Here is a 23,656-nt window from a genome sequence, read left to right on the forward strand (position 1 = left end):
AAAGACCCACTCCTAAATGTTTGGATTCAGTGGGTAAGACACATGACCCAGGAACCTGTGCTTTAAACTCCTGATTGACAGACTTATAATTATGGCTAATTTGCCATATGCCATGTACTCTACTAAAAACTTGACATGAATTAGCCCTTTTATTCCTTATAACAACCCCTGGGGATATTACGAGATCCTTTTTACTTATTAAGAAACTGAGGCAAAGAACAGGAAAATGATTTCTCCAGCATCACATATTTAGTGACACAGCTCAAGTGTTTTTTTAAAAAAATGTCTTCATTGATGACCTAGAAGAAGACAGTGGGCATCACTGTCGATTGTTTGCTAAAAATGCTGCTACCATTTGCAGCATCTCTCCAAAAAGTTGTAAAACATAGTAGTTGGACATAGTAGTTCTATTGGACATAGTAGTTCCCTTCCTCACAGACTCAGTTTTATTCAAGTTTAAGAACGTATTTTTAGCTCTCATTGAGTCTCTGCTTTATTGCTCTTCCGGGAAGAGGAAGTCCTGTTGGTGAGAAGGCATCAATGAGATGAAAGAGCAAAATAACAACAGATTCTTGGGTTTTCCACTTCTCTATTGCCGGTCAGGAGTCCTTTGTCCTTTCTTTTTCTGCTGTGTGTGCACTCAGAAAGAGTCAAGCAATTCCACAGATTTATGGAGGTTTAATAGACAGAATTATTGCTGTAAGGAAGAAAAATGTGGATTCATTTTCAAAAGAGAACCTAAAAGAGAAGAAATGACAAAATCAGATATTTAATGCAATGGACCAAATGCTGGGGGAGGCTGAGATCTAGACGGAACAGAGCTGTCTCGATTTTCTAAAAAGTATCTTAACATCTCCCACTGATGCCAGGATGTGAGGGTGTGGAGGAGGAAGGTAGAGCCACAGCCCTGTAATGCATTATTTCACAATGACTTTAATAAAAAAAATTAAAAAATCAAGTCTGTGCCAAGTCCTGCTTGGTGTTAGCTCCGAGTTAACAGAAAGGACAGAAACTTTGAACTATGGGATTTCCATTAATTAACGAATTTATAGGCTGGATAATAAATGATCTTGATTGTCAACTGCTATATAGCTAGTGTTTCATACAAGAGTCTTTCCTTGGCAGTAAGATTATAAAGAACAATGACAGTGACCTTTGCTGTTCTCTGTGCTCTTTGACACTTAGTAAAGTCTTGGGTCTCGAGAATTGAACCGAATTTAATTAACTATATTAAACCAATGCATTTTTAACCTGCTCGTTGTCTGTGACGGAAAAGGGGGTGCATCTACTTTTGTGTTATTCAATTTCAGGTTGCAACTTCTTTTCTTTCATTGCCAGAGGTGTGAGAGAGAAAATGCAGCCTGTCTAACATGTCATACATGGATGTTATCTTCATAGACGCATACCTGTTCATAAAAGCAAGTCCTGTCCTCTCCTTTAACATTCTCATTGTGCCTTTATCAAATGGGTTAGCACCTAAAGATAATGAGTGCTCTTTGAGGGAATTGCTCATTAAAATGGGAGAAATAAAAACCTGAGGCTGATCTGAGCACAGGAAAAGTTTGCATTATAATTGTTTTACAGAGATCCCAAATTCCATGAAGCACCATAAATACTTTGCAATCGAATGCCTATTAGTTGAAAATATGGGCATTGACCCATGTTTAACACAGGAAAAAAAAAATTACCTCTTCCTCTGACACATTTTTCAATGCCCCAAGAAAATACACAATCCATGAACAGCTTAGCACGATTACGTGTTTACAAAGCATCTTGGATTTATTGTAACGTTTTCCCACCTGGAAAAACTGTGCTCAAGCATCTTCGGCAATCAAAAAGCAACATTGCATTCTTCCCAGTACGGCATGCTACTTTCCTGTACTTGCAGGAATGGGACTGGGTGGTGGTAACTGTAAAGGTTCTGATAGAGAAATTGCAGATGGGGAGCGGGGCTCTGGGGATGGAGGTGGAGAGAAGCGGAAAGGAGCCCGGAGGAGAAGCTGTCATATTTGCTCAGAAGAACCGCCAAATTGGAGAGCAGAGACAATTTCATTGGAGGAGCGCCTTCTACAGCAATTAATCCTGTCATATTGCAAGAAAATTGTAAATGTTCTCTCCAGAAATTGTCCGCGCGTTGCGGCTAATGGAACAGAGACGCACGAACGGAGACCCACTTTCTTGCTAATACCAAAGGCTCAGGGTGCAGAAACCCGTTCCAGCGAGCGCGCGCGCGCACACGCACACACACACAGACGCACACGCACACACAATCCAGCCTGCGGCTTGGCCAGAGTCTTGCAACCGCAGATCCCACTAGGAAACAGCCACAGGCACCGAAGTAGGTGTTGCCGCTACTCTAATCACTACTTTCCCAAGCACTCTGGCGAAGAGATGAATCCCGCCCAGCTCGCCAGTCGATCCCGGGCTCAGTTCTATCTTGTTCTCCAGATTCATCTGTTCCGGGAAAGCCAGGTTTGAAAGTCCCTTTGGCTTCCCCTTGGGTGGTTTGGTGTGGACAGTGAGGGCGCGTCAGTTTCACTTCAGTCTGAACCGCCAAGGGGTTGTTGACTCGCCAAGTGACTGGGGACCCGTGTAAGGTGCGCGACTCTGGTCGCACGCGCCGGCACCCCACCGCTCTCGCCGGAGCCCTTGGGTCGGCTCTCTCCCCGCCTCCCCCGCCCCACCCCTTTGGGTGTCGCGGCACCAACTAATCTTTCCTTTTTCTTTCGCAAGATCAAGGGAGCGAGCGAGCCTGCGGCTGGTTTAGGACTCTGAGCCCTGCGCAGCTCGCGCCCTGGCGGGTCAGCCCCGAACCCGCGAAGGGCTCGTCGCTCCTGCCAGCCTGCACCGGGGAAACCACAGCCCGTGGCGGCAGCTGGAGCCAACCCAGCAGCAGGTAAGAGCTCCGAACTGCCCTGCTCTCGGCTTGCCCGCGCCGGGGGCCCTGGCACAGCGGGCGCAGCGGGGTCCCTCCGGGAGCCGAGGGGTCGGGAAACAAGACGATGGTCCTCTGCAAGCGCAGATTCGCAGACGGAAACTTTGGCTGCCGGGGCGTGGAGGGCTGACGGCAGCGATGGCGGGTCTGGCAGGCAGGAGGAAACGAGGCACCGTGCGGGGCAGGGGTGTGATTCCGCGGGTCCCTGAATCCCGCGCAAGGCGGAGGGCAGCCCGGAGCTGCGCCCGCCTGGTATCGCTCCCTCTTCCAGCCCACCACCTTCCGTTGTCACTCGACCACCTCCCCTCCTGCGACGCCGTCACGGAGAAGGCAAGGAGAGCTTCGCCCTCTCCTGCCCCTACGCTCCTTCCTGCCTGGAGTCTGGCCACGTCTTCCAGACATTGTTGGCGGAGGCCTGGGTCACCCCGGCTCCACACTGCACCCCAGCTCCAGGACCAAGGGGCAGGGTGTAGCGGAATGAGTTCGTGGTCCCAGGACAGAGGAGGGGAAGCCTTCTGCAACCCCATCCCGTTTCAGCTCCGCACACGAGATCAGCTCCCCGCCTAGGCTTGGGGACCAGGTCTCAGCCGGGAGCCCGCGAGGTCCCAGACCAGACCTGGACTTCGCCAACGACCCCTCTGGGTGGGCCTTGGGCCACCCAGGTGGGGCTCAGGTCGTAGGCAGGGGTCCCTGCACTCCCAGCGTCTCTGGCAGTCCGCACCTGCGGACCTGGACAATCGCAAATAACTTAGAGCTCGTGGAAGCCGTGAGGTGCGTCTGAGCCCGCACACCGGTGGACCCCGTGCCGGTGGACCCCGCAGAAATTCCCGCTGTGAACCCTGCCGGGGCCCCTGGGGCGCCCCCAGTGGGATGGGAGGAGGCTCGCCCCGGGAGCTCTCAGAGGTGAAGACACCCCTCCACCCGCCCTGGAATTACTGACACGGAGAGCCGCACACAGCCCTGCCTCCGTCCCCCCTCCAGTGTCCCCAGCTCTTTCTCTGCCCTTCTGACATTGCTGTCCTCGAGGCTACCTTGAGCCACCAAATCGCTGTCGGGAGTACGAGCCCAGGGCCGCTGTCTGTATGCGAACACCACCTGGGTGCGGAGACCCGGGAGGAGAGCAGGGCACGGAGACAGGCGCCTAGGACAAGCAGAGCTGCCCGCAGACGCTCACCTGAGCCGCCCTCGGGTGTCCTTATGTCAGTGCAGGGCCCCCGGCGGGTCTGTGACTGAGGCCACCAAGTGTTACAGGTCTGCCTGCTCAGGCGTGACCAGCCCCGCCAAAGCACAAGCCTGCAAGTCCTCAAGCTCCGAGTCCCCCACGTTGACTTTCCAGTGCATGTACATGTTCTCTTTATTCGGTTTGTGTTGCTTTCCTTGCTCTTTTTCTCAGCGCTGGGTGGCAGTGGGTACCTGGCAGCCAGCCGTGTGTCCCCCAGGACACGCAGCCAGCAAGACAGGCACATGTCCCTGCGCTCCGCCACGCAGCCCTGGCTGGACAGCGTCGAGGCTGCGGCAGGGCCACAGTCAGGGTTATGGCTATGGTCTGGGCACCACAGAGGCCCGGGCTGAAGAGAACCAAGTCTACCCAGACTCCAGAGAAACCCTGGGGCGACAGGAAGGCTTGAGAAAAACTAGAATTTGGATTGGGGGTGGGATGGGGGAAGCTTTGGAGGAGGTGGGGAGATGCTATCAGTTCCACCAGGCCTAGGCTAGAGCCCACCCTCAGGGGGCAGCCTGTCGTCTCCAGCCACTCAGGGATGTCCAGATGGCTGGCTCCTGGGGTGGATGTCACCCACTTCTCTCCCAGCCGTTCTGCTTTACCAGAATGGAGAGGGCTCTGGAAGTGAGGTAGCTCTTCATCTCCTGATCCTCAACCCTGCAGAGGCCCTGCGCTGTTATTCTGTTGGCCATCTGTATGAATGTATACATTGTATTGATTGTATTGAAAAGCATGTGGCAGGAGATGTGTACATACCTAGTGCATTTTCATTGCTAAGCAAATAAGGACGATGTTTCACTTTAAACACTACAAACAGGTGTGTGTGTAAGAGAGAGAGAGAGAGAGAGAAAGAGAGAGAGAGAGAGATATCTTTGGGGCTATAACCACAAGGGCACTGATAATCATAGAAGTAAGTAAACTGGCTATTTTGGCCAAGAGGCAGTTTCACACTGGGAGCTGTTATTAGGCTGCATTTCGGAAAGTGGACTTTGGAGACTTTTGTCAAATGAACGGAAGAATTTTGTGCTGACAGTGTTGCAGTTTTGCAGGACTTGGCAGCTAAGATCTCAAGAAGCACAAGTTAATGCCAGATGAACTTTTACTGTCATCACTATTATTAGTAACGTGCTCCGGTGCCGGCTGAGATAAGGACATTCTTTTGACTCTGTATGCTTGACTGGGTTAAACAGTTAAGCCAGAGAAAACTGGAAAATAAAACTTGAGCCCAAAAAGGTGTAGAAATCCCAGCCAAGTCTGCTTACTCTTTTAAAATCAGAATGAAGGTGGGAGGGAGGAGAGTCCCAGGAACCAAAATTCAGGGTGGGCTTCCTGACAGATGTTTGGTTTTCTTTACAAAGATATAGGTGTGTTTATGTAAGTGTGACTGCTGGTGTCTGGAGTTGGATTTGAACATCTTTATCGTGGTTCAAGTTCAAGAGAACCCAAAGAGTGTGTTTGCAGTTCTCAACTGATTGCAGGGATAGAGGTGGCAGGGACTAGTCGTCAAACAATAGGTAAAAATCCCTTTCGAATGGTCCCCACAGTCTCTCAACTTTGGGCATTTAATGTGCTGTCTTCACATTAAAAAAACTACGTTGCTCCAAATGGGAAGCTATGCCTGCCTTTCTTTGCCCAGATAACCCCAAACTGCAGGCAGGTGGCTGTACATTCAGTGGGAATTTTCCAAGTCCAGTTCCAGGGCAGCCAGCCCCCAGGTTCCAGGGCACAGAAGGGAGAGGGGCAGGTGTCAGAGGTGGGAAAAAACCCAGCAGTTTGCACCCACTTCAGGGGACGAAGATAGGTGAGCAGATTAGAAGGCATGTGCCTCTCTGATCCTCAGCAGCCAACAAAGTTGAAGCAAGTGCAATAGGTGGAAAGGGGCAGTAGAATAAAGGAAAATGGAGAGGAAATGGGAGAAAGAGAGGAAAAAGGGTGGGAACCTGCGAGTGTACCATTAACAGCCACAAGTGCTGGGATCGGCCTCCATCACTGGCCTCATTCCTGGTCTGGGGTACACCCGGGGGGAAATACCTATCGTAGTTGTCTGCACCTGACCCCTGAAACCCTTCTCTTAGTCTTTCTTCCCTTTACTCAGTAGGATCAAGAGCTTGAGAGAAATATTTTGTTAGCGGGTTCCTCTGAAGGACTCGCTTTCTTCATTTAAACTTATGTTTGAAGTGATCAGGCATTTGGTGATGTGGATTCTGTGTGTGAGTTTCCTCAGTGGATGCTTATATAGCAAACATTGTCAATGTTCTTTTTGTGGCTTTCAGTCCCTGTCACCTGCCCGCCCTCTTTGTCTACCTTTGGTTCATGGAGCAGGTGTTGGGACCGCTTTGATTAAAGGGGATCAGAGCAAGGGTGGTGACTGCACACCCACAAGCTCAGCCGGGACACATGGTGGTGATGGTGGTGGTAATTTTAGTCGTGTGTATTTTGTGGGGTGCAAAGGAAACAGGTCATTTCCCCTTAGAAATGCATTTTCAAGGAGTGTGTCCCAAGTCCGCGGCCCTGTCCCAAGCACCTTTCCATGTATTACATTATCTGTTCTGTGGGCACACTGTTCCTACTGCTTAAGACAGGGCCTGGCTCATCCCAGGAGGCTAGGAAGTATTCATCAAATGTGTGAATGGGTGAATCAGTTTCCTCATTTTTTCACTGCAACAATTCTATGAAGTGGATGCCATCTTCCCCAATTTTACAAATGAGAAAACCAGAGTTCAGAAGGCCAAATAGTGACCCCAAGTAACACAGCTAGTCAGTGGCAGCCTCTGGGATTCAGACACAAGCCTGTTGGACTTGGACTTTAGTCCGTCTGCTGTTGTGCTGATTGGTTCTATGAGTTGTTGTAGCCCTGTTTATGTTTGGGAAATCCAAACAGTGGTGTTCAGAGTTCCACAATGTCCTCCCACTCCTTGTAATTCAATTCTGCCTCTCTGGTTGGATCGCAAGGCCTTAAGTAAGGAGCATTCAGAGCCAGCTAGATTCTTAGTTGGCACAACTTGCTTGTCTGGATTAATCAGCGATTGTCTCTGGCGGAGGAAAATGAGGGCACCAAAACTGCCTGATGTTTTGGCAGATGCTATTTGTACCTATAGCTCTACTGAGATTTTCTTTGGTGCAAAAGGATGAAAGAGAATTTTGATGTCTTCTAGTTTAACTCATTATACGTGTTATTGGGGTGGCGGGTGGGGCTTTTCCAACGTGATGCTTAACCAGGAACTGCAAACCTGCCAATTGCCAGTCCAGCCATCTCTTCATTTTGCCATTCTGAATGAGTTCCTCTTCCTTTATTAAGATTACTGGTGCTTAAGGGTCTGAATTTCAAGGGCAGTTTTTAATTTTAGTGAGAATTTATTATCTGCCTTTGCTTTGAAAGGCATAATGTGACTCTAGAAAACTATTATTAGCGAAGAGTAAGGTAAGTTCTGGCTGGTTCGCCTCCTTCCACAGTTTCTATATTCTTGTATTATTTCATTTCATTTCCCTTTTCTCTCCTCCACATGTTCAAGATCCTTCTTTTATACTGTGACCTAAATATATGATCATCTTAACTGGTGCTGTTACCATGGTAATGTTTCATGGTGTATAAGGGTACCCACTAAAGAATCAGTTTCTTTCATTAGCAATGGAATTCCTTCTCTGTCTCCCTCTCTCCCAAATCCAGGCTTCCACTGAATGATGCCCTCTGGTGTTCAGCAACAGGAAGCACATTACTTTGAATAGGGCAAGAACATCATTTTTGAAGCTCTGAATTTGTTATAATGTGAAATGGATAAATGCAAGAAGACTTTTAATTAGTATATTTTTAAGAAAAGAGCCTCGTAGAAGACATTCATTTCCTGAGCATATTAAGTGTTGTTTGTGGTGTAGAATTCTAGAAATTATGAGAAAGTGGGGGTATTTATACCCTTAGTTATTTAACATTTTTGTGAAAATATTTCTATAGCAGACAAAGAGATTCTATTGAGATATTTCTGGAAGAAGACTCTAATGGAAGTTTCTATATGTTCAAATCTTTAAAACTTCAAGTGAAGGTTTTTTGTCTTTAGAATGGAAATGTTCTATCTCCTATATTTTATGTAAAATATAATTTTACGTTATATTACATATGTTGTTGTTTTCTTATGGGAGAAATTTAGATGTTTATATTATGGTGTGAGCAGTAATATCAATCAGCTCATTATTATCAATCACAAATTACATGACAAATTGGAAGTGAAGTTGATATACTTTAAATATGTCTTCTTTCTTCCTCACTACAAATTCTGCTCTCAACATCTAATGATATTATCAAGTCAGACCTGCCTCTGAGGCCTGTCTAGAATTCATCCCCCCCCACACACACATTTTTTTCAGACCTGTAGCATTGCTCACATGAACAAGCACCAGAGCCTTTGGTTTGAGACTGGTCCCCCACCTCCCGTCTCTACCTAGTGCAGTCTCTGCCTCCCCCTGCCAGAATGACCTTTCAGAAATGCAAAGCTGAATGTGCATTCTCTTATTAAAAGTTCTTCACTGTTTCTCAACTAAAATAAACTCTAACATCAGGCCTGTGTCGGATCTTCCATAACTGATCAAAGCCTTTTTGCCATGCTGGATCTCCATCAACCATTTCTTCATTTCCCTTACTGCACAATAATAACAATACATATAAACGGCTTAGGGTAATGACTGGTGCAGAGCACTTACAAAATAAATATTATCCAATACATTTTATTTTCTCTTTATCTTCCTGTTCTTCCTCACTGCCCTCTTCATCTGATTTATTATTAGTATGATACTAATACCCACTGATAAACACCATGCTTATACTAGTCATGACCCTGAGATATTTCTGGGAAGCTGTGTACACAATTCCAAAGTTCTTCTGTATTCTTTCCTATCTAGTGTCCTGTCTAGATTTTCATTAGTCATCTAGCTGGACCAAGCACGTGGCCTGATTCCTCTTCCTCTCTCCCAGCCCTGGTGGAGGGGGTGCATGAGAATGAAGGAATTAGGAATTGTCTGAAATGTGGACAGGGATACATTTTGCTGCTACTGTTGCAAAATATTTATGCACTATGATGATCCCCAGTCACTGATACAACACAATATCTCCTCCAGGAATAGGAAAGTGATAACAATGTTTCCTGACGTTATTGCCCGCCCTTGGTCATGAAGATAATTCTTCCCCTTTAATAAAGCAAAGAAGCTTTTGCTTACCTCCCCAGCTCTGCCAAGCCAATAAACAAGATGGAGTAATATGTGAAGATGAGCCCATTATTTCTTGATTATTTAATTAACTACTAAGGGGCTCTTCAGGAGGAGTGAGATGGGGAGCTTAAAAATTACCTGAAGGCTAATTTTCCCCACTCTGCATAAAAACCAAGCATGAAGTAATTTGATGGGTGGAAGGAAGAACATGTATTTCACACACCATTTCATATTGCTGATCGCGATGATGATTTTCTAATACTTTGTGCCTTCCTTGGCACTGCTCCAGAGAGAAGAGGCTTCTACCATAGAACCAGCTCGAGAATAGAAAACAATAGGTAAATTCTACTCAATTATGTTCTTTGGAGGGTTTCAGGGCATTTGGTTTCATTTTAGGCATATGATCAAGAACTGCCCCAAAGCTAGAGTGTTCCCTGCCTGCTGCTTTCTTGTTTCATCCTCAAAATTGCTTTTCTATCAGATTTTATCAGTGGAGTGGGCATCTATGTCTTCACAAGTAAACCTAATATTACAGATCTTTTTGCACCCTTTGATTTGTGTTCTGGGAGTATTGAAGGCCAGGGAGTGGTGGGTGATGTAGGTTTAATTTCTCTTGTCTCTGGATAAGGGGTGTCACTCAAAGGTAAACAAGGAGTCACGATTTTGCTTTTATTTTAAAGTGAGCATGACTGGATATTTTCCATGACTGCGTATGTTCACATTAGAGAAAACTTCAGAATTTTGGATGACATGCTCTTCTGTGACAATGATGACAAGAAAAACAACAAAGCAGCCACAGCCCTTTTTTGAGGGTCTACCTAAGTTTAGGACCCGTGTCGTTTCTTTATATATATTATTTCTCTACCCCAAGTCAACACTATATGGTAGATATTTGTTATCTTTTCTCATAAGTATAGAAATCGGTGCTCGGTGACACTAAACCGCTTATTCCGAGACCAAGAGTGTGTTATGTTGCTTTGGCCATCAGTCTGAAGTCTAACCGCAAAGTTATGTTTTAAAATGTGTTGGGTTTTGTTAGTTTTGTTTTATTCTTCCATAAGCAGTTTCTGTACAAGAATAGCCCATTGTATTATTAGATATTGAATTCCAAGAAAGCCAAGAAAAAAGAGAGAGGAAAGAGAGAAAAAGAGAAGCATGTCACACTTTGAGTCAGTGCTCAGAAAACAGAACCATGAAACAGTTTATGTTAGCGGATTCAGTTTCAGGTAAGACTGAGAGTCTGTCTTGACTGCTCACCTGGCTTAGTCTAATTACAGCCTTTGCATTGGAAGATGCTTGCTCCTTCGGAGTCCCTGGGAGCTCTTTCTAGGCCCAGCGGGCAGGAGTCTCAGTACAGCTTCCAGCTACGGAAATTCTGAAGCATAGAATAAGGTTTTGTGAATATTTCTAAAACATATCTATGTTGGAACATTTCTGCTGACTATAAAAATACTATGCGTTAGTAAATATATTATCTGATCGCCTCTATTTTATATCATTCTATTTCCTTTCTCTGCAAAAACAGTTGCCATTACTTAACACTAACTCCTGCATTGCAGACAGAAAACAAAAGGCCAAAGGAGCTAATTATTCTGAGGGATGAACCACCAGGAGGTCAATTTCACTCCTGTTTAAATGTCCACTGTCATTTCTATTTGTTTGTGTCCCATGTCACCCAAGAATCATTAGTGTCTATTGATAAGTGCTTATACCAGCTAATTTTTTTTTACATTTAATTGAAATTTCATCCTTTTACATTTCAATATCAGTCAATAGTTTTATATGCTGACACTTTTAATCAAGGACGATCTTTCACAAGGGAGCCACAATGGGGCCCTAATTAATTAAAGTGGTAATGACACCTCACCCTCGCAGTTTGTTAGTTACATAACACGTCCTTCAGGCAGTTCACGTCCTCAGCATTCCTCTTTAAATCTCCCCCCACTTGTAACAAGATTCTTTGGCTTCTCTCTCCATAAGAATTGACCAAAAATTCAAATTATTTTTATTGTCAAGCAGGGGTAGAGAAAAGAGGTCAGATTATTTTCCCAGCAAGTTTCCCTAGTCAGACAAAATAAAATGCCATCATTCTATCATTGAAATGTTCAGATAGAATCCCCGGGGTCGTCTTCATGGAAGAGAGGTTGTCAAATGTCTCCTCTTTGATGTTCACGGGCTTATTTTAGCTTCTTTATCTCAATGAGAGTTCCCATGGTCCATTCCTCTTCTGTTTCTCAATCCTCAGCTCCTTAATTGCTCCTGCCTCTGCAGCTCTTTTTATGTCTAAGGTTTGTTATATTGTCCTTCTGGTTTAGTCCCATTATTTTATAGACATGGAATCTAGAGATTTGGCTATAATTGGCAGCCTCAGCTCTCTTCTCCTTTAATAGATAACGCTCTAATTCCTGTATTTCAGCAACTCTTGGTGTGAGATACATTTTCAGAAGTAATTGATGGTGACTAACCCCGTGAGCTGATTTCCCTAAGACAGAAATGTCAGATCACTGAAATCGCTACACCATACATTGGTCAGATTTTCTAAAGGCCATGCTCCTTGTTTGCTGTGTGTCTTGTTTGTTCCACTGGCAGCAAATAATAAAGTATTTATTTTCATCCAAACTACCCCTGTGCTCTTATTTTTCTTTTCCAATATAATTGAAAATAAAGATATAGCAATAGCTTAGTTATCTAAAACTCAAATTTTTTCTCTCTATAACTATGTTTAATTATTAAATGATAAGTTCTTTGCTGCATTAGTTTTTTTTTTTTAATAGACTATTTTTTGGAGTAGTTTTAGGTTCACAGAAAATGGCACAGAAAGTTCCCAGGTACCCCTTCCCTCCATACACAAACAGCCTCCCCACACTATCAACTTCCTGCACCAGAGCGCTACCTGTGTTGCAATGAATGAACCTACACGTACACATCATGGGCACCTCTAGTTCATAGTTTACGTTAGTGTTCCCTCTTTGTGTTGTATGCCCTATGGGTTTGGATAAATGTGTAGACATGTGTCCACCATTATAGCATCACAAAGAGTAGTTCTATTGCTCTAAAAAAATCTCCTGTGTTACCCTATTTATTCCTCCCACCCTTCCCCCTAACCTTTGGCAACAACTCACCATTTTTCTCTCTTAACAATTTAGCCTTTTCCAGAACGTCAGATAGTTGGAATCATACAGTATGTAGCCTTTTCAAATTGGCTTCTTCCACTTAGTAATATGCATTTAGCTTTCCTCCATGTCTTTTCATAGCTTGGGAGCTCATTTCTTTTTAGTGCTGAATAATATTTCTTTGTGTTAGTTTTTTGTTTTGTTTTTGTCTTTGTTTCTGTTTTTGTTTTTGTTTTGGGGGGGTCTTTTGGTAGTTTTTTGAAGTGAGAAGCAGGGATGCAGAGAGACAGATTGCCACATGTGCCCGATCAGGATCCACCCGGCATGCCCACTAGGGGGCGATGCTCTACCCATCTGGGCTGTTGCTCTATTACAACTGGAACCATTCTAGTGCCTGAGGTGGAGGTCATGGAGCCATCTTCAGCACTCAGGCTGACTTTGGAGCCCTGGCTGTGGGAGGGGAAGAGAGAGACAGAAAGGAAGGAAAGGGGGAAGGGTAGAGAAGCAGATGGGCGCTTCTCCTGTGTTCCCTGACCGGGAATTGAACCCGGGACTTCCACATGCTGGGCTGATGCTCTACCACTGAGCAAACCAACCAGGGCTCATTGCATTAGTTTTTGATGTGGTTTTTTTGTTTTTGGTATTTTCATTACATTGGTAAATGTTTTCCCTTACTTTTTGACAGTAAATTCTAGCTATTTATTAAAGAAATTTTTTTCATTTCATCATATATACTCTATTATTTTATTCTTGTCCAGTATTTAATTTTTTCTAACCCTACATGTCTGTTTTCTTAAAATCTGAAACTTTTCCATCATAGCCACATAATTCGTTATGTTCTGAATATTTGAGTTCTATCTCTCTTTTTCCTTTAAACCACTTTGCTATACATCTGAAACAAAATACAGAATACTATTGAATGTAAAGTGTAATTGAAAAATTTAAAAATAAAGAACATTTCTTTGGAGACAATTGTGCCATTATCAATTTACCTTTAGTTCCTTCAATGTCATAGATTCAAGAATTTAGTGAAGTGTTCAACATCATGTCATTTGACACTTAAATTTGGCAGCAAAGACTATGACCAAGAAATAGTAGTGAGTTGTCCTGTAAGTGACAGTAACTTGAGGTGATAGAGCCAGGATTTGTGGTTAAATATTCTGATGTACAACCTATTGTCAATTTTGTGTTCCATACAATTATTTTTAATCCTGAAGCTTAATACCTTCTCAGAAAGATCTGAGCTAAGCAAAACAAAACAAAGGATATGTTATTATTTCTCATTGGGGTGGGACATCTGTTTCTGTCTCCTTCTCCCCTCTTTCGTGTTCCTGATGTTTTACTGAGGGGTCCTGTGGTTTAGTGGTGAGATTTTGTTGGAAAGGCTGAGATTTGAACAAATCACACAATGTATTTTTCTCTGAAGATGTATGACAATTTTTAAAAAGCTGAGGGAAGTATGATGGGTGGTCTTTTAAAAAATAAAATTAAAGTCCCCTTTCTTCTCCTTCATCATTTCATGAGGTCATTTAGAAATTCTGTTGTACCATCTCCTGCCAAATGGGCAAAAATTGTCCATGCAGCCTCTTTAGATTAAGGAAAAGGGACAAGCCGGGAAGCTGTAATTTGATGTCACCTCTCCCAGTCCTGTAACTGTTTGTTTTTTTTTTTCTCCCAAAGAGCAAATGACTTCATCTTGAAGTCCCGGTCACCATAAGTGTAATCAGCTTGGCCACCAAGATCTTCCAAATGAAATGTTCATTTTTCTTTTAGTTGTCTTTTTGCTTTGTGTTATATCATAAGAAAGTGAAAAGGAGAAGCAATTGGTAGTGAGCTGAGGAATTGGTGTCGTCTGGGACACTGGGCATTTCATGGTCCAGAGAAAGTCACAGGGGGGTGACAGAATGCTCTTTTAGACCACTGTCACTCACACAGGAACTTGATGTGCTCCTGGGGAATGTTGGAAAGGCATTTGCAAAGCTATTTTAAGAGGTGTTGGGAACTGTGGGAGGACAAAGAAATATAGGGGAACTTGCCAGATGCCTTGTTTGTAAATACTGTATTCTCTTTAGGGACTTTTTAGTGACAAACATCAAAGGATGTTTTGCCAGGAAATAAAGCTGCTTATCTTGCCTCACTAGAGGGCAATTTTACACTCAATGAAAACCTAAAATTAAAATGGGAATGTGTCAACCAGAGTAGGCAGGAAGTTGTTTTGTTTGTTTGTTTGTTTTGTTCTTTGTATGTTTTGTGTTTCTCTGATGTGAGCTCCCCAAGCTGACCAATGACCTGGCACCATGAGTTGGTACCCGTAAGCAATTCATCACAAGACAAACGGGACTTGGTTGTTAGATAGAAACTGTATCTAAGGAGACTGAAGGCTAAGTTACCTCCACCTGTTTAGACAATGACTCACTCATCTTCATAGAGGTTCAAATAAAAAGATTTGGGCAAGAATGACAATCCTTCATTGGCAGATTGTATCACATTCATGATGGAGAAAAGGGACAAGGAAATCAGATCCCAGTGTTTCCCACAGTTTTTGTCTATGGAACCCCTATAGATTCCCTGGGGAGATGAGACAGAGCTTGCTTGCACACTGAGCAGGACTGGGGAACACCCTTCAATATCACCCCCATCAAAAAAGAGCTGAAATTCCAGAGGGACCATCTACATGCATATGAAGGGGACAATATTCATATTTAAAACTGAGAAAAAAAGAATCCATCCCTCACATCAGGATCATCCTCACTTCATTCTGTTTCCCTGCAGCATGTGGTCAGTTTTTAGATCGACAGCACACGTAAGTGTTTTACAAGGGACAGACACTGTTACACCGGAAGTATTTGTTTATTCATTTATCCTTCAACAGTTATTGCTGAAAAATTAGGTGCAGCCGGGTCTCTGCTGGACACCTCGGATACAGGGTGATGATGTTCATTAATCATAATGCCAGTCCTTACAGTGTGTCCTGAGAGATAAGGAGAGGGGTAAACAATGACACACGATGTCCAGCGGTGGTGATAGAGGTGTTAGGACTCCTGCAATCACAGAGGAGAAGGGGGACTCACCCAGCTGAAGCTTGGTTTCACAGAACATTTAAAGAGAGAGGCGGGGTTTTGCTGGGTGAATGGAGATGCCTTCATCAGCTTGGGGTCCTGTAGCAAGTATGCCATAGACCAGATGGCTTCATCAACAAACATCATAATTGAATACTTACTATATGCATGTTATTTTGTTGATACAAACATATACAAAACCATTCTAACTATAGGTGTGCATGAGATACGAAGAGAATAACTGTACTATACCTTATCAAGGAATGACTATCACGGCAGAGTAAAAAAAAGTATCAAAATGTGTAAAGTACACATGGAGAGGCACCATAAATAGAATAGCATGGGTCTGAACAAAAAAATGACCTCATATTTGTGTGTGACTTTCGTGTTCTCAAAGCTCATCATTGCATTGTTTTAGAGCAGGGATCGGGGCCAAGGACATACAGCCTTCGACCTGTTTCTACGTGGTCTTTAGCCAAGAATGTTTTTTGCATTATTAAAAGGTTGTTAAAACAAAAACAAAAAAACCCATAGTGATATGCAGGTAGAACATACTAGAAATTTCTATCTGCTAATTGTAATATGTTCCTGCTCTTGTTTTGCATTCCTCTGGTGCCCTCAATTTATGTATTTTTCATCTTTTTTATTACACATCTTAGAAACTATCTCAATCTCTTGAGACCCAGGTGTATAAATACTGGAAATGAAAAAAAAAATTAGAAAAAAGAAAAAGCACACACAGTAGAGACCAAATGTGTCCTTCTGCATCTATCATATTTACTCTTTGGTGCTTTAAAAAGGGTTTCCTGGCCCCTTTTCTTGGAAGGAGCTTCACAGGTGCATGTAGTACTTCTCCAAGGATAACTAGTTCTATGTTATAAAATGGAGGCCAGAGGGGGGGGAGCGCTGTGTTCTGCTTGCGTGGGGTTCGGGTTAAGGAAACCTGACTTGCTGTGTTGGCTCTGACAGGCTCTATATTCCATTGTCCATAAATGTACCTCATAGATCAGGTGTCCTAGTTTGGGTTTCATAACACACATCCGTCTCTTCATCTTGGTGCTCAAGTCCTACTTTGTTGAAGTCATATTCATCAGTTAGTTAATAATGACTTCAAACAAACAATACTTTTTTAAAAAAATTTACAATTTATCAGGTATATCAGAGCCATCACCTCATTTTCTTTTTGCAAACACTCCAAAAGGTTGATAATAACAAATTAAGGAAGTTCGGAATCGGCAGTCTCCGGTGGCTTGTCCAGGGTGATCCAGCTTGGAGGAAGATTCAGAACACCCAACTCCTGCCCGGTGGCATTTTCCATCCTTCCTCATGGAAGATCTACTGTGTCCTTGCCAGGAATGCCTTTGAGGATGTAACAAAAGTCAACTGAAAACTCGTCTCTGATAAATCCTCTAAGTGGGTTATAGAGAGGTTAATTAAGAATGATGGGTCCCCATTTTTTCTCTTGAATCAACTCACCCTCAATGAACAGGGAATTCATTGTAGAACTCAAAACCTCACTGACCCTGCCTCGTAAGAAGGAGTCTGTCTGCCTCCCAAGGAAACCAAGTCTCCACTCTGGGGAGGCAAGGAAGTCTCTGATGTTTGATCTTGATCTCTGTGAAGCAGTTCCCCTCTATGGGGCACTTAGTATATATATTAAATAATATATATATTTAAATATATATATGTATTAAATTTTACTTGGAAATAGATCTGACTGTGGCCCTATTTCACATTAAAGAAAAAAGTATGGGAAGGAAAATTTCCATGTTTGGGAGGTGCTCTGCTGACCATCATTGATTCGCTGATATAACCCCAGCTTGGGAATTTGGGGGGAAGAAGATTTGGAAGACAGCAACCTATAGGATTTGAAAATCTTCTGGTTGGAGCCTAAGGCATCCCTAGGGAACCTTGAGGAGAGTCTCTAGGACTCCCTGATAGATGCAGTCTCTCAGGGCTGAATTAGGCTGAACAATCTCCATTTCCTGTCCCTTCCTTGTCATGGCTCTGCTGGCCATGTTGCTTTGTTCTGTTGCCTTTCAATAATTGACTTACCTCTGTGCTGCCATCTCCCATGGAGGACTAGAACATCCGGTTGTAGCTTTGTCCCTGGGTCCCCAATATGAAACCTAAGAAAGGCTTTACTTAGAATAAATAGGAGTCGGATCTCCCCTTTCCCTGTGATGTACACATCTACACTGTCATGCCCATGCCTGCCCCCAGAACAGGAGCGGTGTGACACCTCTGAGAACCCTCCTGGTTTAATCCTTGCTTCAGCCTTAAGTGAAATGTTAACCTGTGGTGTTGAAAGGTATGGGAATTCAGTGAGAAATATTTTAATAGGTTTTCAGAAAGAAATTACATATAGGAATAAGAATAATGTTTTTCAAGTCACACCAATCATCCATCCTGGGTTTCCAGGGCAAAAGGTCTCTCTGCTAGGGAATAAATTTTGAGATATAAGGAACCAGCCTTTCCTCCTCTGGCTGTTTGTTTATTGATGAGCCCCATGCCTCCCAGTTTCTCTTAATTTAAAATTGGGACTACGATCTGTTTTATTTCCTCCAATGGGAAAATCATAAGTATAGTTATTCTTGTTAATAAAGTGACTTGGGAGCTTCAAAGAAATGTTGATGTGATTATTCCAATTAAATCTGATCACCTATTCAAGAAAAGAGCACTTCTGTCTCATAGCCCAATTTGCGCTGTCCTCATTTCCTTCCTTCAGAACGGTTGCTCTGGAATATCTTTACAATATTCAATACTGACAGGTAGAGGTGTTCTAGGAGAACCATTGGCGGTGTGAGGTTGTGCATTTAGTTGTCACTGAATTCCAGCCCTGGGCAGGCAGCTATGCATGTTCTAGGCAGCACTTTTTTTTTACACAAAGGTGACTTGACCTTGAAGCATGCCTCACTTTTCTCGAACTAAGGAAGGCAATAAGCACTTTATACCTGATGAATATATCCTGTTTTCATGTTTATTTTTGCATCTCTTGCCCCCTGTACAATCCTGAGGTTGGTGTTATTACTGATTTCCAGTTGAGGACTGTGTGTATTGAAGGGTTGGTCCAATCTCAACTTTAGGTATACGACAGAATCAGAAAACAAAGCAATTTTCCCAAATCAACATGCAACACAGCCTTTTCCATAACGGTGGCCCGTAGGATATCATATAACCCTGCAGCCTCTTCATTTCTATGATGGATTATACCAATACATGTGCTTCTGACTTCATACGCTTATTCAAGAGGCAGGAAAAATACATGTGGAAATGTTTTGCAAACGCTTAAAGTGCTATGCAGATGGGTGTATTAAAATGATTATTACCATTTACAATAACTTAGATTGAGATGAAGCCTCCAACATTTTTTTTATTTGGTTTGTTTAGCTATGGAGTACGGCTAGACAGATGTTATTTTTTTTAATAGGGTGACCATATCTTTAAATTATGTTTCTTGTCTTGTTAGACTGACTGAGCTGTAACTGTTGGACCCAGTGATAGTTCACAAACAGAAAGCAGGTATGACCCCTGGGCCACCTTCTCAGCTGACGAGGATTGGCCAGTGAGGAATGAGAAATTCTCCCTGCTCTGCTATACCTTATATCCAGATATTCCTGATTGTTTTCTATCAAAGCCCGCCATGCACTGTAGAATTAGTTGGTAGGTATCTTTTTTTTTTCCTAACCTGGGGTCATAGGTTAAAATTATGGTCAAATTTTCAAGGAAATTCCTTTAAAACTGAGACAATATATTCCCAGTCTTGAGGGGAGTTAAGAAATGTTTTGTTTACACTTAAATATAATTTCTGGATGTTCTGATGTATATCTTGCTGAGATGTATGGGGAAGACGAAGATAACAGAAGTGTAATCTGAGGGCAGATGTGGGCACAGAGAATCAGAACCCTGAGGTCACCACAGGGCCATTTCATGTCACTGCCTCTAACACAAGGCAATGTATCGCTGTATGTGCACAGCTAAGAACAACTGTTGCTGTTGATCAGAAGATTCTGAGAAAATAAAAAGAAGCTTCTGAAGAGTATATTTTGTGACCATTAGCTACCTTTCAAATTAAGTAGTTTTCCTCTGTAGAATCCCCAAAGGAAGTCCAGTCTCAAAAAAGAAAATTATCATGTTCTGCAGTAGTGAGAACTTGTGAGTCAGAAGCAGAAAGAAACACTCTGTCTATCAGGGTGTTCTAGGGGAAAGCCCAGAGGACCTCCTTCATTCTGACAGCCAGAAACCATGGGTTTGGCTCTATTGAGTAATAGAACCTTCCAACCTGGCTCCGCACGCCTGAAAGACTATGACAGATGTTTCTATTCAAAGACACCGTTTATAGTAACTAAGGCTGCCCCTCATTGAGTATATCTTAAGGTCCAATTGCTTCATATATATATATAATATATATAATATACATATTAAGGTAACATATACATATATTATATTATCTATTACCTTAGTCTTCACCAAAACCTGCAGGATAAATTCCACCTCTGTTTTACAGATTAAAAAAATGAAATCACAGAGCCAGTCAGAGCTGGAGCTAGGATTCAAATGCAAGTCAGTGTCTTTGTCTCTACATCACCTTATCATCCTCAGGAGTGGTCACAGACAGGGCCAGGAGCATTTAAGGAAAAGAGATTCTGGGAAGGACACAGAAAATGTCAAGCTGCTGGAAGTCACTACAGGGACACAGTTGCTTGACTTTCCCTCTAGACTTGTTGTCCTCCTCAACCCTCACCGTTCTTTTCAGCACTCCCCACTTTTCTGTGTGGACTTGGCTGTTCTTTGATACTACATTTATAACACTGAAAGGGGTACTAAGAAATTAGTATTTGTGTTCCTGCTACCCAGAGCCATTTACTCTTTCTACTGAAGTGAAAGATACAGAACATAAAACTTACCATTTGAAAACGTACAGTTCAGTGGCATTAAATACATCCACATCACTGTGCGACCATTACCATCATTCATTTCCAAAACTTCCCTCATCTTGAACTGACACTCTGTACCCATTAAACAATGACACCCCCTTTTCTTCTTCCGCAGCTCCTGCAGACACCATTCTGCATTTCTTATTTCTTTTTCCATAGGCTCCTGACACTGTGACAGTTCCCCAAACTTTCCTGGTTTCTGATGACTTGAACATCTTTGAGGAGTCCTGGTCAGATACTTTGTAGAATATCCATTTTGGTTTGTCTGATGTCTCATGATTAGATTAAGGCTATGGTTTTCTGGGAAGAAAGACCACAGAAGCTTAAGGGTCCAGGCTATTGCTGGAGAGAGGGACATTCACCCCTCTACACTTCCTGAGTTCTTACTGTTGGGCTAATAATAAAATTGACACAAGACCAAATTAGTAGGAGAGAAGCCAGTATAAGACATGCACATGGGAGATCATAAATGATGCTGAGAGAAAAGACCAGAGCAGGCATCTATTACAACTTTAGTCAAACGAGAGATTCGTGAAGAACTGACGGAACTGAGAAACTCTCGTTGGGGTGCTGATTAGAAAGGAATCCAAACAAAATGAATTGGGGGTAGGAAGTTAGGAAGAAGTAACAAGGTTTGTTTATATAGCCTTTTGGCTGTGAATTCCTTAACTCTGGTGATAGCCAATGTCTCAGTCAGTGCTCTTGTAGCCAGAAAGGCACCTGTCACAGGGGAAATTTACTTCCTGCTTCAAGGAGACAATGGAAGGACAATGTGCCCTTCCTTCACTGGCTGCTTTTCAAGTAACTTTCATGCAAAATAATCAATATACCAGTTGTGGGATCTGTGGGGGCAGCCTCCCTTGGGTTCCAACACTATCAGCATGACTTCTTGGTGATGTTAATTTAAGAAGGATTTCCTGACTGTGATGATTCATGTTTTATACTCTCCTCCCTTTCCTCTGCCTCCTCCTTATCATGGTCTTCCGTGCCTGATCTAGAATTTTCCATCTCTCCAGTCTTGTCTTGAGCTACCTCAATAAGGTTTTAGACCACACTTCTTTGTTTTTCAGTTGTTATTGGTTTTTTTTAACATGATATACCTTTTCCTGCCTTGAGGTTTCTGCTTAGAGGATATGCTGTATACTATTCTCTGCATATAGAAGCTTCTCAAATTTAGCATGGAAGGCACCTTGGCATTGTTCAGTCTGGTTTGTGCCTTTCCCTGTGAATCCACTCTAAAATAATGGCTTGGCTTCTAAGCCATCTTAGCCTTTGCCTATTGCCTTCCTAGAATTGAATACAGTCATTTATGTAACTTTTACTTTATGTCTTTAATATCCCACTAGGAGGCAGGGACAAGAGCTCCCTGATTTACCACTTAATCACCAGGACCTAGAATGGTACTTGGTACACAGTTGAGTTTATCGCTGGGTGAATGAATGAATGAATCATGTTGTCTTGTATAAATGTCAAGCTTGACTTGGAAAGATGAGGGGAAAGGCCCATGCATTGGATCGTTCTTTTTCTATTGAGAGAATTCCTTTTTTTTTTTTTCTTAAATGATTGATAGTTGGTAAATTGTGCTTCATTTAATTTAGTTAATGTCAGTTCTCTTCCTTGCTTGGATATATAAATCAAGAATATTCTTTAAGAAGATACAATGAACAAGATTTTTTCTAGGATAAATGAAGGAAAACTGTCATCTAACTCTTTAGTGACATGACATTGGTTTTACGAGACCCTAGTGGGGTGATTGTATGTGATGGTCCCTGAATGTCAAGATGGTGCAAACCAATAAGTAAATTTCAAGGGAAACAAACAAACAAACAGAAATGACCCACAGCATGAGCGGAATGAAAAATTCGGGCCAGACTCAAAAGCAAAGCGAGCAAGTCAACGAACAGGTTCAAAGTTAATCTGGGCCCCCAAATGGTAAAGTCTATAGCCCCCAAATGGAGAAAAGTCATAAATATTTGAAGATGTCTAAGGTGATGCCAAGGAAGAGAACATTATAAGGTATTCTTACTGATGTTCTTTTACAGTGAAGTTAAATAAAGGGGTCATGTCTCTTCTGTCCTCTGGCCTATGAGACAAAGACAAGCCCCTTTATCCTGCTCTTCTCTGTGTTTAACGCTGCTACTTCACTGACCTTGAAATTGTCATCAGATAATTGAGAAAAACATAGTCAATTTTTACTTTGCATATCTCAGAGTTCTGTTTTAATTTTTACAATGTGTATGCATTTACTTCTCAATCAGAAAAATAGTCTTCATATTTCAAACTATAAACAACATGCAAGCTCTTATATTTTATAAGCATCCAAAACTTCACTCTGGCAATCCGTTAGTCCCCAGGAATTCTTTAGAAAGGACCATATTTCTTCACCCAGGCCTGATTGTCCTTGTCATCAGGTATAGATAGATGTAAGGAAACGGACAAATTGAAGTCTATTATTGAATGGGGCTTTATGTTTGCACTGGAGCTTGCTTACGTTATTTCTCCTGATTCAGTATCAACTTCCAGTGCTTTGGAATATCTAGGCATCACTTTGCATCTTAGAGTTGGAAACCTTCTCTAGACTCAGCAAAGGAAATTAGAAAAGAATATTTTATCTGCATGGATTCGAGTATTTCTAGAAATAATAGTATATTCTCACCATGTAATATAAACATACAAATTTTTTTTCCACAATATTATTCTTTCTTTGATCTTCAGTTTGGGCCTGTGGGTAGAAACAAAAAACTGTGAGCTTTCAATTGGTCTCATTTCCAGTTTGATATGATGTACATGTCCTACACTGAATAAGAACATTTTGAACACATACAATGAGACTCTACATCCTAACAACATTGTAGAAGCCTCTTAAAATATAATTTGTAATCCTCTAGGTCAGGGGTCCCCAAACTTTTTACACAGGGGGCCAGTTCACTGTCCCTCAGACTGTTGGAGGGCCGGACTATAAAAAAACTATGAACAAATCCCTATGCACACTGCACATATCTTATTTTAAAGTAAAAAAACAAAATGGGAACAAATACAATATTTAAAATAAAAAACTAGTAAATTTAAATCAACAAACTGACCAGTATTTCAATGGGAACTATGCTCCTTTCACTGACCACCAATGAAAGAGGTGCCCCTTCCAGAAGTGCGACGGGGGCCGGATAAATGGCCTCAGGGGGCCGCATGCGGCC

At 42.6% G+C, this 23,656-nt stretch overlaps 1 protein-coding gene across 2 annotated transcripts in view; it reads left to right on the forward strand.

The window, feature by feature from the left end:
• The first annotated feature begins 2,240 nt into the window (after window positions 1–2,240).
• CHRM2 (cholinergic receptor muscarinic 2) overlaps window positions 2,241–23,656 on the forward strand; it is a 108,129-nt gene continuing 86,713 nt past the window's right edge. Inside the window, exons 1-2 of one of the 2 annotated variants that reach the window (XM_066262371.1) lie at window positions 2,241–2,472; window positions 2,734–2,896. The gene's annotated coding sequence lies outside the window, so the exon portion shown is untranslated. Of the gene's footprint in view, window positions 2,473–2,579; window positions 2,598–2,733; window positions 2,897–23,656 lie in introns of those variants that run through there. The other variant, XM_066262372.1, reaches the window with a different exon arrangement.

This window comes from Saccopteryx bilineata, chromosome 2 (genome assembly GCF_036850765.1).
Source record: "Saccopteryx bilineata isolate mSacBil1 chromosome 2, mSacBil1_pri_phased_curated, whole genome shotgun sequence".
Classification (NCBI taxonomy): Eukaryota; Metazoa; Chordata; class Mammalia; order Chiroptera; family Emballonuridae; genus Saccopteryx; species Saccopteryx bilineata.